Source organism: Vidua chalybeata, chromosome 4 (assembly GCF_026979565.1).
Source record: "Vidua chalybeata isolate OUT-0048 chromosome 4, bVidCha1 merged haplotype, whole genome shotgun sequence".
NCBI lineage: Eukaryota > Metazoa > Chordata > Aves > Passeriformes > Viduidae > Vidua > Vidua chalybeata.
Window position 1 is genome coordinate 6,404,031 of NC_071533.1, and position 19,120 is coordinate 6,423,150.

Genomic DNA, 19,120 nt, shown 5'->3' on the forward strand with positions numbered 1-19,120 from the left:
AGACCAAGTCAAGGCTGAATCACCTGTGGCAAGCGGCAGGACATAATCCTGTTCCATAAGGAATTGACTCTAAGTCCGACAGCATCCCCCGCTGTCCCGGCAGCCCCGCTGCCGGAGCTCCCCAGCCGCTCCGGCGGGGCAGAAACGCCTTTAAAGCCCCAGTGAGGGTGTCGGAGGGGGCTCACAGCCGGGGCGGGACTCGGGCTAGGGCACACAGCGGCCGTGCCGTGGCCGCTCTCCGGCGGCGGGCGCAGCGCTCCCAGCGGGACCCGGCGGCGCGGCGGCGGGGGCGGGAATTTGGGGAGGATCCCTGGCCGGGCCGGTGCGTGTGTGTATGCGAGTGTGTATGTGAGTGTGTCGGTGAGCGGCGCGGGGCGGCTCCGGCCGCCTGACGCCAGCCGGGCCACATCCATCCCGATCCCGATCCCGGCGCGGAGGAGCTGCCTGCTGCCCGTCCGTCACCGCCCGCCAGCCGGTAACAACTTCGCGTTCCCCCGCGCCTCTCCCCGCTCACTGCCTCCGAGGCCGAGCGGCTGTGCCCGCGCATCCTCCTCCTCCTCCTCCTCCTCCTCCGGCTCCCCCTGCGCGGTCCTTGCCGCGGTGTTGCCCGGCGGCGGGGCCGGGCGGCGCGGCGGGAGCGGCTCCGGGCAGCGCTGCTCCCGCTCTCCTCCCCGGCATGATGGCGTCCCCGCGGCGGCCCGGCGGGCACCGCTCCCGGCTCCAAGTTGGTGGGTAGGTGCCGCGCCGGGCCCGGCGGGCGGCAGAGCCCTTCCCGTGCCGGGAAGCCGCCGTCCTGCGGCTCCTCCCCGGCCCCGGCCCCATCGTGGCCCGCGGGGACGCGGCGGAGCCCCGGCCGGCCGGGGCAGGGGCCGCCTTTGTGTGTGCGGGAGCAGCCCTTCGCTCCCGCCTCGGCCCAGCCGCGTCCCTCTCCTTCTAATTTATCTTATTTCTTCTTTTTTCCCCCCTTCCTTTCTTTCCGCAGCCCCTTCCCCTCCTGTTTTTTTTTTTTTCCTTCCCCTCCCCTTCTTTCTTCTTTAGTGACAAATCTGTGCTTAGAGGTCAAGGAAAGTTCACTTTTTTTTTTTTTTTTTTTTCCTTTTCCCTGTTAGAGGGTTTGGATGCTTGAGATTTTCCCCCTCTTCAGTATAGTTGCTTCATATACTCGTACAGCCAAATAATCTTATCCTGAATATAGATCTTTAAAGCTTATTAAAATTTACTGGCCTGGAAATATTCAGTCATGCGTTTGAAATGATCTGGGCCAAATACTGACTTTTTTTTTTTTTTTTTTAAATATAAACTGAAGTCAGAGAGAGTTCTGACTGAGGCAGGGTTGCTGTGATTGCTCTTTTGTTAGTAGATCAATCTGAAGAAGGTATATGGTCCGACCTTACAGTTTGTTTTTACAGTATCTGGATAACAGCAGCTTATTCTGAAAATTAATCATTATTTTGATGTATATTAGGATAACATGATGCTCACTGCATGTCTACAGTTTTATTTGGGGAAGTATTTTCAACAGAGATTAATAAAAACAGTATTGTTAGAGCCAGATGGGGAGGAGTAAAAGTAGATGTGTATTTCAGATACAGGCAAATGGAAAAGATCATTGCCTGAAACATGTCAGTGTTTAATGGATGTCAGTGTTCAAAGATACTGCACTTTAAAACTAACATGCTGCTTAGGAAAGAGCTGTCATAGCTGATAGTTTGAATCTGTTTTGCACACAGAGGGGAAGTCAGAAAAAGAAAACTTGTTTAAAAATTTTTCATCCAATACTTATATGTATTTTTAAGCAGCATTCAGGAGTAAGAATAAAAACGGTAGCTTACCCAGCCCACGGAGAACACTTTTCTTTGCAGGTGTGTGTCTGTAATTCTTCATGTGGCTGACTGCATGCACCTTGTCATGTCAAACAATGGGAGCAAATCATGTGAGGGAACCTAAGTTTGGCTTATTATTTTCTTTTACTTGTGAGTAATGACTTGTCTGAATTATGGGACGTGATTTTTTTAGTTGCAGCTGATTAGTATTTAATTTCCCCCTTAAACCAGAGAGCAGTGCTATGAAGCTTTTTCAAGGTTCTCATTGGATTTTCGTGCAGGTTTTGAGTGCTCACTTCTCTGTTGTGACTGGAAGAACATCAGTATGAAAATGAGAGCGATCTGGCCCTTTTGGGAGTCCTTGCTGTGGTCTTAGGGCTGAAGTCTTGCAATTTACTTCAGACTGTAAGTAGGCACTTGAGAGAAATTTCCCTTGATTTGGGTGATCCAGAAGGCTTCCACAGCTATGAGAAATGATCAGTTCAAGGCTGATCAGGTTACCCTAAGGGTAGAGATTTGTCCTTGCATCTGTTTTGACCCCATTACCATTGGGTATGTAATCAAATACATTTTTTTCCTACTCTGTTCTGTTCAACTTGCTTTTTTGTGTACCCTTGAAGATGTGATGATCTGATACATTTGAGAGAAGTGACTGAGTAAACAGATGGAGATCTTTCTGTTTTCATATAAATAGTAACTATGAAATCAAATATTTGAAACTGATGAGTTTGGTGTTTGCTTTTCCTCTGTAGTTTGAAAACAGAAGTAAAGACTTGAACGTGAGGAAAAACAATACAAAGGTTAATAAAAGTGCTACTTGTGTTTCTGAGTACTGGGAAATGATTCAGATTAAACTATTAATTTCTTTGCTTGCTATAAAGATTTACATTTTTAAAACGAAGGGGTTATGACTGTTTTGGTTATTTTTTTAAAATTAAAGCATGAATGCACTGGATATTACATATTGCCAGTATTCTGCTCTGTGCAGCCCAAGCTGTGTGCGTAAAATATCATTTGAGTAGTCTTACAGGCCTAATGGAGGCATCATCTCAGCTTTATAAATAATGTAAGTTGTGTATAATGTGGAGTCCCCAGAGACTGCAGAGAAAGCATCATTACCAGCCTTTTCAACCTGCTGGAGATCTTAAATTGATTTACAGCACTGAACTGGTGCAAAATGATACATCAGGATGACACAGGGTCAACCTGTAAAAGTCTATGATGTGAGCCTGTTAGTTCAGTCATCATAATTAAACCATATTATGAGGGCAGCGAAGCAAGTGTCTGTGACATGTCCCATTGTGCTTCAGATACGGCTGGTTTGAGAATCAAATAAAAGAGAGCACCGTGTGTATTATTTAAATTATGCAGAGAGTAGTTGAAATTAAAGTTTGTGTCCCTGTGAGGAGTAAAAGCTGCACCAATTTAGGTTGACTCTCAACCTCTTCCTTGCAGTCATTAGGAGCTGAAATAGATGAAGGCATAGGCAGCTACGGGATGTATGAGTGGGGAAGTGGTTGTGAGAGAAACTCTGAAATTTATACATCCTTTTTTTAAGGATCAGCTAGACTTTACCTGCAGACTCTGCTATCAGATAGCAAAGGAACAAACAGGCAAACAAGCCAATTGTTTGGCTTTTTTCCCCCACTAGTATTTCTATCCTACTGAAGTTTGTAACTGCCTGTTGAAACATTCCTGCAGATCTGAGTTCTTGTATAAGACAGAGCATTTCAGTAATTTCTTGAACTATATAGCCAAACTTCTTCTAGAACAGAGACTTATTTTGAATATGAGTTGGCATGGGTCACTTTTCTTAGTGAAGAAAACTGTGGCTTCAGATTCATGTTTTCCTCTAACAGCCCTAGAAAACAGCATGCCACAGTTAGTAAAATGTTTGCTAAATACTCAGCATCTTAGGTCTTGCTGTTTCTGCTGCTAAAATCACTATGATGTGTTTTGGGAAAAGTCCTGCAAAAATGATTTTTTTTTCTTCTTTCTGCTAGTCAGTGTGCTGCTTGGGGATTTGAGAGTTTTGCATTTGTTAGTGTTTAAACCAACTCCTCATACCTGAAGTGGTGTGAGTTTTTAGTCTCCTGAGGTTCTTCCAGCCCAGAAAGAAACGTACCTTATTTTTAGTCATAAATATAAGAAAAAAAAAAATAATTTTGAGGCATGCAAGTGAAGCAGACAAAATAAATGGTCACTAGTGGTAAGAGATTTATTAGTCTCCAGGTTCAGTTGTACCTCAAGAGCATGTGCTTTAGCTAAGGTGTTTTTTGAGTGGCAGATAAAAGAATTAAAGCTCACTTTGGAGTGCAGTGGCTTTTAAAATGTGGATGTGAAGCTGTCTTCTGCTGTGTCAGTGCAGATGAAGAAACTACTGTATTGGAGAGAGAGCCATAAAATCTGTGAAAATGAAAGTCAGATTGCACAAATTGTTTTATGGTGAATGAAGCGATCCTACCGATGTGTGGGGGTTTTGGTTTTTGTTGGTTTTGTGTCTGGTTATTTTTTAAATTCCTGGTTTAGGTTTTCATGATCAACTCACTCAGTTTTGCTTTCAGAGTGGGGAAAGGTCTGTTCTGCCCGTAAAAGCTTCACTGTTTTTCCCTGTAGTAGGAGCAGACTAATGTTCTTCCACTGGCCTTTCTTCTGTGTGTAGTAAAAAACTGAATGCACACCAGTCTTAATAATTAAAAGATGATATGCAGTTCCTAGAAGTTTTCCTTTGAAATGTACTGAGTGGAAAATTTGAGTTTAAAATATAAACCCCAGCTTGGCAAGCGAAGTTTGAAATGCTGGTGACTTACAGGCTCATCTACACATGCATCTTGCAATTCTCAAGCTATTTTGCTCAAGCTGTAGAGCAGCAGAGAGAGAATTTTTACCTTAGAATGGAGGGTTTTGCCTGGGATGGGAAGGAAGTTATTGTAAAGTGATATTTTTAAAGTTTTAGTGTTGCATCCCCGCAGTCTGGGGTATAACTGTTTCCATTAGAATGTTGCTACTCTTGCAGATTTGAAATAACCAGAGAAAAGGTTCGATTGGGCCTTCTGTGGAGGGCTTTACAAAGGGTGGATTCAGGGGTGAGGACACCCTTGGCTAATGGCTGCCACAAAGATCCCTATCCTCCTCCTCAGACAAATGGTAATTTGCATTACAGAAGCTTTTTCAGGTTGCTGTGTATTTGAGTGGGGGATGCCCCACGTGTCTTTTTTAACGGGATAGAGAAGGCAAACGTTTCATAAAGCATGCTGATTTCCAGGAATGAAAACATTTTCTAGAATGACCCCAGATCATACAGGATTCTCTCCCTGCATCCATTTGTCACCTGCATGTGTTGGCACTGGAAGGTCCTCCCAGTTTAATGGGAACAAAGTTTGAGCACAGAACTCCTAATTAGACTGTGTGAGGTCCAGTGTTCCACGCATGAAACGCCAAACTCCGTTGAGCTGTGGAGATGGGTCCATTTGTATTTTTTTTTTTTAATTTTGGGGAAGGTGGAAGGATGTGTCAGGAACTGTGGCAGTGGGATTGCTCTGCTGGAAGGGTTGTGCCGCTGTAGTGCCACACAGCAGCTGGGTTGAGCCATCATTACATTCCAAAGGGTTTTCTGCAAGCACGGATTGCTTTGCTCAGTTGCACTCTTCTGGTGACTGCAGTCTTGGGAGACTGTGTAGAAGCTGAGTTTAGATCAAGAGTTGAAGCTTTTTTCTTTCTGTCTCTAGACTTGCCAGTGTAGGGAAGCTGGCCAATAGAGTTGTTCTGGACACTTGCACAATTTGGTTGTTCAGCCATAATTCTGCAATTGTTCTGGATTACGTATTCCAATATGTGTTATCCACTCAGGAGAGTGATGTTAGAACAGATGTCTCTCCCATTTGGTTCTTCCCTCATCCTTTCTCCAGCATGCACAGGCAAAGTCTAGAGTACAAGGAGAAAAGCAAATTATTTTTAAACATGCCTTTATATAAGTCATTATATTTAGGCACTGTTCAAAGCAGTATCATCCAAACCCAACTATTATGTTGAGTTGGCATGTAAGCAAATGATTAATGTGGTTCACCAGTGATTTCTGAAGCATTATTTCATATTTCTGTACTTATAAAGGGAACACTCTTCCCAACATGGCAGCAGATGAGACTGTCTAAGCCAGTGTAGACAGTCTGAATTATAGCACTTAATGGTATTCAGAAGTATATCAGTTGTTGCATGTTTTTGTCATTAAAACTACTAAAATGTCAATCCACATCAAAGTGGTCTATGGGCTATCAATCTAATATTGGGTAACTTGAAAATAAGATACCCATTAAAAGTTTGTGCAGTGCTGAAGTGATTATAGACAGAATCATGAGAGATTTTGCTGTCTCCTTGTGTCTTTCCCCAGCATGGGTGTAAGAATCTCATCTGCCCTCCAGTTTTGACTGATGGACTTGCTTCCTTCAGTACTTGGAACTTGTTTGAGGGGAAGCTGAAAATATAGGTTTCAGCTCAATACAGATTTCATTCCTGAGTAGAACTTGGATTTCAGGGTCTGCAGCATTACAGAGTTTCTTCTACAGAGGTGGCAAGACTGATGTACATGTTTAAGGACATATCTAAGTAGATGAAAGCAAAAAAAAACATATGTGCACACACTTGACACTTCTGTAGCAGGTTGAGAAATTTCCCATGCATTCAGGAATCTTGAATGTTCAGATTGATTGGTGCATGCAGTGACCATAGCTGATGATACCTTTACTTGGTTTTCTTTCTCACTTTGTTCAACACTGCAAACTTAATATCTCATTCTTCTGACATGAAAGGTTAAATTACTGAGATATTTTTCTTGTAAATAATTTCAGACTTGTGATTTCAAGCATTTTAAGGCATTGAAAATAATATCAGCATTCTGTCTGGTGTAGCATGTTGAAACTAGGGTATGAGACTCTTAAAGGTATTTTATTCTTAAAATGGTGTATGTGCAGGATCCTTCGAGTGGATATGTATGCTGTATGTGTGTGTGTACAAATGGATACCTAAAATAATAGTCACTGCTGTTGAAAGTTAAATTGTTTGGATCAGATAAAGGTAGGCTACATCTATATGTAGTTGAGAAGAGACTGTAAATTTATCGAGGTCTGTGTATGTAATAACTATTTATATAAAAATACTTAAATGCCGTTTAAATGCTTAATCAGTTTTGGTTAATGATGAAGTAAATAACTGGAGAATCAAGTTACAACAAATTGTGGCTTCCCCTTAAATGTGTTCCTAAGGGTGATAGGAGGAGGCAACATCTGCTGTTTGGTCAGATGCTGATAAAGAGCTGCATATTTGACTTCATACTGCCAGTGTATTTCACCTTTGTATCTGTTAGGTTTCATTTAATTATTGATGTGGGAGGAATTAATCAAGTGCCCTTGTTGTCTTATATGCATCTTACTAGTAAGGACTGTGATTCAACTGATCTGTTGAGGGAAAAGTATGTAGCTTGTAACCGGACATATTTTCTGTGGCAAGGGAGAGAAGGCTCCCAAAATTTTGTCAAGATAAACATGGTAATGTGTGTAAGAGTGAGCATGGAAGGTAGTGTGGAACTGACATCTCCTGCTCTTTTCAGTTGATGGTTTAATTCTCTGGGGTGTCCCCATGGTTTTTTCAGAATTATGTCCTGAAGAATAGCAAAAAATACAGGGGTTGGGTTCCTTTGTTCTCTGTAGTTTTTTAACTCCTTGTCCTTTGCTTTCTAGCCCTCCCAAGATGTTGTAAAACAAACTCTGCTAGTGGTTTGGTAGGACAAAATAGTTGGCAGAACACCCTTGCTCACTGTTGGCCAGTTGTCTTTTTTCCAAGGGTTTCTGAACTGTCTTACATGAAGCAAGAAATTTACTTTCAAGTTAGGCCACACATTAGCACCTGCTTAGGAGTGTAGATTCTGCTCCCAGGTCCTGAAAAGTTACTAAAACTGGCTCATCAATAAAACACAGTCCTGTTTGATGAAGGATATTTCTTTTGGTACCTAAATGCTCTAGTGTGAAATTTGACATATTTTTACCACTGCTATGGTTTCTGGGCTGAAATATACTTTTGGGAAGGTGGGTTTAGATTTATTATTTATTTTAATCTAGGAAGGGCTTTATTTAGGTTAGTAAAACTACAAGCTACAAGATGATTTCTTTTTTTTTTTTCTGTTGACTTAATTCCACGTGTAATACAATAATCCATCCTGCCTTTGCAGATAGGCTGGGAGACAAACAGGATGTGAACAGGACAGGCCTTAGTCATGGTTGCTTAAGGTATCTGGTGCTATAGTGATGAGCATGGGATGGGAACCTCTGTAGATCAGAATCTTCCAGTAGCTCACAAGCAGTGGAAAAGTGGCTTCTTACCAAGGCTGTGTGTAAAGCAAGGTGACAGCAATGAGGACTTGTGTTTTAATTGAAGCCAAACTTCAGGGGTACAAGCATGAAGGGAGGAAGAGTGAGGCAATTCAGAAGGCTTCTGGATTCTCTGAAGTGGTTAAAATCAGGGAGAAAGCAGCTTTCTCGTGGGTCTGCCCGTGCACAGCAAGCAGAGCTCAGTCACTACCTCAGTGTAGTAGCCCTTGATGCGACGCTGTAGTTCTGCCAAGGCAAGTGGAGTTCTATCCAGTTTTCTTGAACCAGTTGCTTTTCTGATGTGTGACCAAATTAATTGGCAGGTGGTTGTTTTGAGAACTTCACAGAATCAGATGATGGTTGAGATTGGAAGGGACCTCTGGAGGTCATCTGGTCCAGCCCCCTGCTCAGTCATGGCTATGTAGGTTGCCCAGGACCATATTTGGATGACTTCTGTTTTTCCAGTTGTGTGACAACTGCTCTACTGTTGTGTCCCAACAGTGAATAAAGTAGATTTGAAATAGTTTTGAACCTCAAAAGACCTGGCAACATGTACATGATGGCTTCAGGGATTGCTACATGCATAATGCCATTACAGTGGTTAATTTCAAGTGTGTGGTAGTATTTCAGGAATCCCAAACACATCTAAAACGTGCTTGCTTCCCTGTACAGGCAGGGAGGGGAGAGATGGGAGGGACAGAGACCCAACTTGAGTGGAGGTCTCCAACATTCAAATCCAGAATTTCATCTCCCTTCACACAGTCTCTTGCTCTTTGCTCTCATCAGACACTTCTTTTTCTTTTTATCACTAAGAAGATAGATAGATGGATAGAACGAACAGACCTTGATTATGTCATCATCTTTGTTCTGCTAATTACCTGGTGAACGCAGTGATGAAGTACACTAATCTGAAAAATGTGAATTTTCACCTTGCTGAATGTCTTGGAAAAGCTGACTTACATGTAGGTTGCCATCTTGACTTTTGCAGTTTCCTGTTCTGCATTTTTGCCTGCTGCTGGCTTTACAGTCTGGCATATTTAATAACAGGCCCTTTATTATCCATGGTAGCTAGTGTCAGTGTTAAGTGCTTTCTCTTGGATGTAGTAGCCAAAGGAAAAGTCTTTGTCTTTATTAGCTTAAAACTTAGGATAATGCAATTATAGTTTCTGTAATGCGTCGTACTCTATTTCATGTGGAAAATATTTTATAAATGCTCTCGGGTTAAAACTCTGCAGTGTGTGGTATTTTTGGATAGATGGATATGAAATTGCTCTTTTTTCCCCAAGTTTGCTGTGTAGTTACTAGAGCAGAAAGCAGTGGCAGGAGGGGGGGGGGGGTTGGATTGCTGCTGGAGTGTTTGGTTATTCAGAACCAGCCAAGGCAGGCTCCTTGCTCTGGGGATGAGAGCAGGTTTTGCAAATCAGCTGAAGTACTCGCGTCTGAGTGTGAGCTCATCTTTGACCTGGATATCACTTAAAATTTGAGGGGTGGCAGCTCCCTGAGATGGAAAGAACTCTTAAGAGCTGGGTTTCTCTCAGTCCCAGCCATGAATTTCTTGGTGTAGGCTGGCTGGGTGGCTTTGGTGCTCTGAGCTGATCCTGCAGAAGGTTTTTTTCGGTTTCTGTTGGTTCTGCCAGGTTAGGAGGGTGAACTGACTGGCAGGTAGAGGGGAAGTTCTGTTGCAATACCCAGGCTGGCAGGGAGTAAAGGGAAACCTTTTCTCTCTGGGTGGGAGTGAGCCCTTGGGGCTGCTCATTGGCTTGTGGACCTGTGACCTTGCTGGCCCAAGGCAGCTGCTGGAGGTAGCCAGTCACAGGCGAGTGCTGTAGCACTCCCAGATGAAGACTTCCTTAAAGTGCTTGCCAAGGAAAGGTCTAATTTACAGGGTTTTTTTTCCTCAGATACTTATATTGGTGATTAGCAGGGAGAGACTTGACTGCCAGCAGTTACGTCAGCCACAAAGCCCCAGTGTAGCTCTATTGGCAGGAAAACGACAGTGATTAATGGTGCAGTATCTTTTATGGAGGGTGAGGGAGGACGGATGGAGAGCAACACTTAAACAAGCTTTCCTGGTCAAGTGTTGTTTTGCTAGTATAAACTGCAAGCTGTCTTAGAGATGTTTTTCTAGGTTAATGCAACTGCATGAGCAGAACACATCTAGTGCATGTCCTCTGTGAGACGGGGCAAGTGTTTTTCCTCAGGAGGAGAAGAATGTCCAAGTTTAACTTCTTGGTAGTAGAAACTTTATTTTCCTCTTTAGAGGATGAAATAACTTGAAACAATTGGCAAACTGGGTGCAGTTAGCGGCATTATCAAGAAATCAGAGAAAAGGCAAATACTAAATCCACTAAAAACCCTTCTGTAAAGGCAGATTGGTGTTATCAGAAATCACTGCCAGTGATGACAGTTAGCACACCTGACAGCTGATCTGTGCTGTGAGCCAGTGCAGTGTTTGTAACTTTCCTGGGTTCTGCACCACTGCATAAATCACTTTCAAATTTTTGGCTTTCGATCCACTTTTCTCAAAAGAAATTTAGAAAGCATTTGTTTTGGTGCTATATGGGAAATGTGTTTAAAAGCCCTTACTCATTTTTGTTGTTTGGATCTTTGTAGTATATTTCTTAACTTTAAGGAATTAGACTATCTGCATAAAACACAAGCTGTAGGTATTTCCCTAGTAGGAGGAGCTACTACTTTTCCTGCTGCTGGAACGAGGTACTCACTGAATTCCCTTGTAGCCTTCTGCTGTGCTGGAGAACTCTGCAGAATATGGGAATCTGACTGTAGCATCTTTTTCATTTTTACCTTTGGCTTGGCTAGAGACTTCTTTGCAGAAAGCATCAGCATAACTGGCATAAATGCTCCAGGGCTATTTACTGCAGTTAACTGGAAACTGTTCCCTTTGCCTGTCTCCCCACCAGTTTATCAGGAATGACTCTTGCTCCTGGTCAGACCCAATGCATCTCCTGTGGTTTGTGAGCAGGGAGCAGTTGAGAAATGGCAGTGCTGGTGGCAGGCTGCTTTGGCTCAAGTCTGATATTCCTGATTTTTTCCATCACACCTTTGCCTGCCTTCTTACTTTCACTGATCTGGGACATGAGGACTCTTGATCTTCCAGGCCAGCCAGCAGTCAGGGTTGTTTGAGCCTAAAGGCTTCTTATCTTGGGAGCTGGGGAGTGCTGGTTTCAGCCCCAGAATTAACGACATCTATGGAATAGCTAAAAGACAAGGAGTCTGAAATCTTTGTGTGTGCTTTCTGTGCACTAGCTTGTAGCCTAGAAGTAAGTAGTCTTGGCAAGCGACTTTGGAACTTGGAGTTCTTCTGTCCATCCTCATTGCCAGGCCAGCTGTGACTGTTTGTTCAGTAGCAGGCAGCAGTGGAAAATTTGGAAGCATTGTGGCTGTTTTAAGCTAGCCTGCTGCTGACCTCGCAGAGCACGGGGTGTTTGGAAAATGCTGTGTTTTGGTGTCTCAGCAGTAAGAGACTTGCAATTTTGCAAAACTTGACTTTTGAAACTTCAAACTGGTCTCAAAAAAACTATGGTGAAGTGATTAATAGGTTGTCTTATTGCCATATGCAGAGTTATACAGGCTCTGTTAAGAAGAAAAGCTTGCAGATAAGGGAAGGGTAATGAGTAATTTTTTATGTGGCTTGGTTCCTCTTCCAAAAGTCATGAAAAGCTTACAGATAACCAGGGAATCAGACAGACAGATTACAGCCCTTTTCTCCTGTTGTAAAACCTCTGTATTCCCAGTAAGGAGTGTAGGAGGATATCTCCCACTTCCTTTCAAGCTATGCTGTTCCCAACTGCTGTATTAACTATCAGTTCCTATCTGTGGGTTGAAGCCTTTGTACAGAACGCTCCAAAGCCTTGATCTCAGGAATATGAGAAAACAGTTTGACGTGAGATTCTGCAGATGTTCTGGCACAGGGTTGGGACAGCTGCTTTTGCCTCATCCCACAGTTTTTTAGATCTTTCTGACTCGTGTATGTCTGCATCCTTGTTTTGCCCTTTTGGAAGGGGAAAGGTGTGTCTGTGACTTCTGGGTCTGTTTTTGGTGTAGGCACGCTCAGAATTGTATCTCAACTGCTGGTAAAGGCTGCAATCAACCCTTTATATGTGTTTGTGGGTGTATTTTAAACGTTAACCCAAAGTGTCCTTGACTTGGTCTCAAGAGGATCCCTGACTTGTGCTTGCCTGTAAATTGTAAACTTTAAAGAGTTTAATTGTCTTGTGTGGAAGCTGAAAGGGCATCTATAAACACTGTGATCTTCCATTTATAAAGAGTCTGTGACTTAGGATGCCTTGATAAATACCAAGGAACTGCCAGGGAGTATTTGCTGCGATGGGTTGTGCAGCTGCTCCTCCGTGTCCTGAGAACCTGGAGCATGCTGGGCTTTGTGTCATCTCAAGTCCAGTCCTGGTTTTCAGTGGGCCACTTGTGGCATGCTGTAATTAAATAATGTTTCATTGGACAGTGGGAGTCTGGCAGATAGTGGTGTTTGTGTCCGAGTTGTATAAACTTGGCTTGGAAAGCTTTGTCATCTTTAAACACTTTCTCTGTCCAGAATGGTAGTTGTGAATTGCAGGGCGCTCGATGAAATTCGACATGGACATTTTAAAGACAAGAAGAAGGTACAGTGTTTTAAAAGTTGTTTAAAGGCAGAAAAATAGCTGTTTAGTTTTTACAGATAAGGCAAAAACAAGGAAAGCTGGAAGAATCCTTCAAAACGAGGAAAGCTGGAGGAATCCTTTAAAAAAAGTAAAGCATGCATCTCATGAAATGCACTGAAATGTCTTTAGCATTGGCAAACTGACTATTCTTATTTCAGGTGCATAAATGGTGGGTGGAGGACTCATTTGTGGAAAGATTTATTTAATTTAACAGCATTACTTTTTTTGTTTAATTTTCATCAGTTTGTTCTGCTTTGCTGAGGCTTGACCCAATAACTCTTTTATTAGTGAATAAGTAATTTTTCTTCTCAGTTTTTTGTCATCTTTTGATTTGGTGAAGGATTCTACTTTAAAGCTGAGGATCTTGAGCTGTAATTTAACATCTTTACTTAATCTCTGATAAATGAGGTCTGGGTCACAGTCTTTAGAAGTGGTTTAATGCAGCTGATGTAACTGTATTGGTGCAGGCTCTCGGTGAAATGAATCATTTGTAGGAGCAGTGACTTGCCTCAGCTGAGCATAACTGGAGTACATTTGGTGGGGTTCCCCTCCTTAAAATGTGCCCTGTTGGAGCACTGCTCTGGCTGGGGCTGACAAATCCCTTATAAAATTCATGCAGTCTGTGCTAGACTGTCCTGTTCTCTGAAGACAAAACACATCTTGCATTTTATGAGCTTCACTCAAAAATTTTGATGCTTGAGTGGTGATGGGCATTTTTCTTTCTTTTCTCTTTTAAAGGTTTTCCTTTTTGCTGCAGATGTATGTTTTAACTGCCTTAAAAATACCCTGAAAGTGACATGTCAGTAAATTTTCCACATCTCACCTGTGAAGGAAGTTCCTCCCGCCCTGTGCTGATGAATTGGAGGGAAATGCTTTTTTCAGCTGATAAAAAGAAATAAAATTCCGTGCCCTTCCCAAAGGAGGAATTCAACAATTGGACAAGTGATGTGGGACCATGTGTTGGTTTGTAAAAGGATATAGTTTGTAAAGATGTTTCCTTTGATGCCTGTGATGAATATGGATGTGTTTCCCTTGGAGAGGGTTTTGATTAAATTATGCAATTAGAGCTGACCAGACAGATCTAAATATAGGAAGAGGTTTCAGTTATCCTGCCTTTGTGTGTATTAACACACCCACACAGATGTGTGTTTGTTATTGTTGTAAACAACACCTGTTTTCTAAAGACAGTTCAAAAAGTCAGGAAAGGGAATGGTCTTTGTGGAAAAACAGAGTTACACAGGAGTTTTATGATGAAAGGGGAAAAAAAAATCTGTTTTCCCCAGATTTTTCACCTTTTAGAAAAGGTCTTCTAACTTACTTTGATAGGTGGATGTTCGCAAAGCCATGGCCAGTGCTGCAGACTGGTTTTAGAGGTTCTCCTGCATTTTCCAGGATTTGGTCTGTGTCATCTAACAATGCTGATTGAGATCCTTGGCTGCTGTTGTACTCCTGAGTGCTCTTAGTGTCCTGGTGGGACAATGTGTGGAGTTTAAGTACACCGCAGCACAAATGAAATGAATAAACCTGCCCCAAAGATGCACAGTGAAATACCCACTGTGATGGCTGGTAATTCATAATGTCTCTTGACATCTTTTTCTTTGGATATGTGTTTCTTTTGAATGTCTTGTGATAGTTTGAGGATTTCTTTAAGAGGCCTTTAGCTTGGAGACAGTGAAGAATGAAGAGTCCCTTCCTACACAGAATTTAGGAAAAAAAAAACCCACCTTGTGAACACTATTCTGGCAAGTTTTGTGATTCGCAGCCTTGTATTCATCTTATAGGTTATTTTAGTGAAGTTCATATTTTGCAATCTCATCTGTGCCAGAGTTTTGACTGAATCATCAAGTTACAGTTCCTTCCTGACCTTGGTTAAAGAACTAGGCTGCGGTTTTAGAGATAATCTTTGAAAGCACTTCCGATTCAGTCCGACTGCTCACCGACACCAGAAGGGATTTGTGCACACCTGGGTGGAAGTTTTGATCTATCCTGCTTATCCTAGCTCTGCTGTGCTCCAGGCTTACCCAGCTTCCTGAACAACTGCCTTGGCAAACTTGGTTTTAGTTTTTCCTGTAGTCTTGGCAATATAAAATATATATAAAAGAAGCTTGGCAAGGAGACCAGCAGGAGGTAAAGGAAGAGCTGGTGTTTTGTGACTTTGTGAATCGCACGTGCATCTGAATGCAAGAATGAGTAAAATTCAGCAGTGTATTTCTCATCTCTGGTGAAAAAGGCAGGATTTGAGGATCTGGTGATCACTGTATAGTGTTAGTGTTTTTTGTAAACATGGTGGAGGTAAAATTTATGAAGAATATGGTGTTTCAATTTGCTTTCAGGAGTATGGTTTTCAGTAAGTCAAAACAGTTGCAAAGGTATTGGGAAGAAGTGTTCTTAACCAGGACAAGGGCAGATCTAATTGTTGATGCATGTCTGCTAAAACTGGGAAAGAGCCTTTGCCATGTTCTTTTCTCACAATGATATATATACTTGCTTAGAAAGACTTGTATTGTATTGTATTGTGACACAGGATTTGGTATCTAATGTGTATGGAAAGTGGGCATTTTTTCTGGGGAAGCAACAGCAAAGTTACCATAAATCTGGCAAATCTAGTACCTTCAAATCCAGAAAACCTGTAAGAATTTGCTGTTGTCTTACTCCTGCAATGATGACAGCTGAGACTTCAAGGGCAAGGAGCAGTGCCTTGTCTGCCAGAAGCCAGGTGGGGAGGCGGGTGGAGGAAAAGCTGCGGTTCACTGGAGAAACTGGCCAAACTCTGTGTTCTTGATTTGAACTTTGGGGAGCACTGGGAAGGAGCTGGCAGATCCTGATGGTGTAAGGTTATCCCTTCATGCTCTGGACTAACAGGGCAATGGGCTTTTTGGGATTTTGTTGCCCTCCTCCCCTCCACTGGTAAATCCTACATTGCCCCTGCAGTTTAATTTTGCTTTCCCCCCACCTGCTGAGCTAAAGGGTGGTTGTGGTTATCTGACAGGATTTTCCCTGTGGGCTGTGCAGGATAACATGGGAGATTTTCTTGGAAGGAAATCCAAATCCTCAGCCAAATAGCACAAGGGATGGCCCAAGAGGAGTTCTGACAGAGTGGGTATTTTGGGCTGTAACAGAGGTTACTTCACAGAACAGGCTGCAGATACCCATCCTGCTGGCCCTTGCTGGGTCTAAGTAAGGAAGGGAGTCCAATATAGTGTCAGGAAAAACCCTGCCTACTCTGTTAGGTATGATGAGGTATTTTCAACACCAGTGTGTTCCTGTTTCCTTGAACAATGTGTTGTATATCAGAACACAGGTTTCTGATATACAGTGGTTTGTTTGAATACTTATTTCAGTGGTTTTTTGAATTCTTTCTGCCATGCCAAGAGAACATAAAAGAGTTGTCTTTTTTTTTTTTCTTTTTCTTCTTGTCGTTCTCCAAACCTACAAAGGAAGCCAAGTCAGGTTCTTGTACAAGCTCTCTAATGAGTTCTACAGCACTCTGATATGGAACGTGCTTTCTTTTTGCATGTGTGTTGTAATGTTACTGAGGTTTCTACCAGGTTTTGTGCATTTTTCCAAGCTGAGCAAGATCTGATCTTCTGCCATAAGAAGGTGCAAAGGAAGAATTTGTTGACTAAAATAAGGGTAATTCAGCAGAAAACTCCAGACTTTCTGTTTCACAAATCACATTGCTTGAAGAAAGAAATTGAAACTTTTTGCTACTTGCTCCAAGAATAGGGAGCTAGATTATGTGTAACAAAATGTTGTTACACATTCTAGCATTGCAGCTGCTTAGACGTCATGCCTTTTAGTAATACATGGAAACTGTATTTATTCCTGGTGGAATAAAGAGACAGCTCCATGCCTTCTATGCCAAAATCTGTTTGGGTTTATTTTGTTTTTTTTTTAAAGGTCTAAATGTTGTACTGATTACATGAGTTGCTGAAAATATGTATCTCTCAGAGAGGGTAAGTGACTAAATATTTTTAAAGTAGCAAATTAAAATCTCTCTGCTTGTTATTTCTTTATAGTATTACTAAGTAATGGATGCTGGGAAGAGGTACATTGACTAAGATAAATTGAATTTTTAAAATGTAGTCATAGACTAGACAATTTTCACTATTAACAATTATCCTCACTGTGGTTCCTGCCCATTTTTATGCCTAACTGTGCAAAGCATATATTAAAAATATTTAATATGATCCTTTTTGCCTGCATCGCTGAGCCTGTAATACAAATAATGAAATTAGTAGAAGAGTTAGAGTCATTTTTTGTTTGCCTGAAACTTGGGCTAGAAGTTGTTTTCCTCCCCCATCCACCCCTCTGGGAGAGGATCATCTAATTGTCCAAACCCTTTCCCCACCCATCAAAAACAGTCATTTATGCAAAGTGGGATAGTTTCCTATGGGATCTCCTGTGGGAATTTGAAAGCACTCTCATTGAATATTTTAATGTCTGCTTCATGTTGCTGGTGGAGTAACTATCTTTTCTTTGAGGGCTAGAAAAATAGGACTTGACTCTTAGGCATTTTGCCTAAATATATTTAAATACAAGGGTGGCTGAACAGATATATATATATATATATATATATATATATATATATATATATATATATATAAAAATATAATGCTCACTTATTTTTTATAGGCTGCGTACAGGTTTGTGTGCTAATCCAAAGATTACAAAAAAGACAACAGCAGTGAAGGAAGACAAATAAAACAACATCAGGATTTGAAAGGAGTTTGTCGATTCCAACACATCCATCAGCAGACAGAGTGCATAGTAAAAAGTGCACGGGTTTGCATGTGTAGAGAGTGTCTGATAAGTGGGTAACAACTCAATTTCCTTTAAACTGATGCCAGATGCCTTTTGGAGAGTGTTCTGTTGCTTGGCCCAGGTTTCTGTTTCATCCCTACCTCGTGAATAACCAGACCCTTCCAGGGCTGGTGGTCACTTAGCTGCTGGAAATACTAACTCCCACTTTCCCAGAAGGGCACGTGGATTTGGGGAAGAAACACGCAGACTGTGTCATCTGCTGACTCGTGGTTTAATCTTTATTTTGCACTTCCAGCTGATAAGGCCACTTTGTGCAGAAGTAATACAGGAAATGATGCAGTGCAGAAACCAAGAGTGGCAGAAAGGGAAATGGAATGTACTGGCAAGGGCTCAGCCCTGCAGACAAGCTCTCTGCTTCTTGGAAACAAAAATCTCCACATACATTGTGGTTTGGGTTTTATTTATTTGGTTTTGTTGTTGTTTTTTTCCTTTGTCTGCTTGTTTGTTTTTTGGGTTTTTTAGCTTAATATTGGTTTTGGAGCTTAGAGCAACTAGTGTACAGCAGCCTGTGAGTTTTGTCCCCCTTCCCTTATCTTGTTGCTTGTTCAGGGCTTGGAGTGTGCTTAGGCTTTGTTTTGGAGGCAAGACTTCAGCAGGAATCCCTGGCTGGAGGCTGGTGCCCAGCTGAGTCCTGCTGAGCTGCATTATTTCCAAGCTCACCTCCAAGCACTGTGCCTAAATGCTGTTCCTCCTGCTCCCAGCAGCTGCTGCCACAGAGATGCCACCATAGCTTTGATGGTGAGGGTGGAACTTGTTTTGGAGTGCATGATTGTGGGAGTGGAATATGTGTGTGCTGCAGGATTTGATCCAAAAACTTCAGAGAATCTGTTCCTTTTGTCTGACTGCTTGGGGCTGCATCGATTGAGATACAGACTATATATGAATTGGGAATAACTCAGTTACAAATGTATTTAAAGCACATGCACTGGGGTTCTGGTAATTCAGTTCTTAAATTAGCACAGCATTTTAATAGAGCACTTTACGGTGCATGTAAGGATAAAGTATACCTGGAGTACAGTCAGTGACAGTAATGGAGTTTCAGTTCATTTAACAGTATAGCACATGTCTATGTAACAAAACAAATTCTTAAATTCGCCCCAGGCTCATGCAAATCTTCCTCTGCATTAACATTATTATTTCAAATACAGTTCTTAGCATAAAAGAAATGGGATGTACCAGTTTGAAGTGTGGGTAGATGTGGCCTGAGTCTTAGTCCATAATCATTATTCACATAAATGTAGTTTTCTGCAGTCAGCCTAATAAAACTGAACCTCTGCAATTAGGTAACTGTTCTAGTGACAAGTTAATTTGAATAAAGTGGATGGTTTTCAGCTTAAAATTCTTCAAATATAGTGGTGTACTATGAAACCATTGCAGTGTATAACAGTCAAGAGGGTAAGTGTGCCGTAGCATTTGCAGTTTTAAGGTCTACAATCTT

At 42.0% G+C, this 19,120-nt stretch overlaps 1 protein-coding gene across 5 annotated transcripts in view; it reads left to right on the forward strand.

The window, feature by feature from the left end:
• Positions 1-360: 360 nt before the first annotated feature.
• SMAD1 (SMAD family member 1) overlaps positions 361-19,120 on the forward strand; it is a 42,783-nt gene continuing 24,023 nt past the window's right edge. The window contains exons 1-2 of one of the 5 annotated variants that reach the window (XM_053941321.1): positions 361-475; positions 2,105-2,228. The gene's annotated coding sequence lies outside the window, so the exon portion shown is untranslated. Of the gene's footprint in view, positions 476-632; positions 733-2,104; positions 2,229-12,776; positions 12,820-13,768; positions 13,822-19,120 lie in introns of those variants that run through there. The other 4 variants (XM_053941322.1, XM_053941324.1, XM_053941325.1 and 1 more) reach the window with 4 other exon arrangements.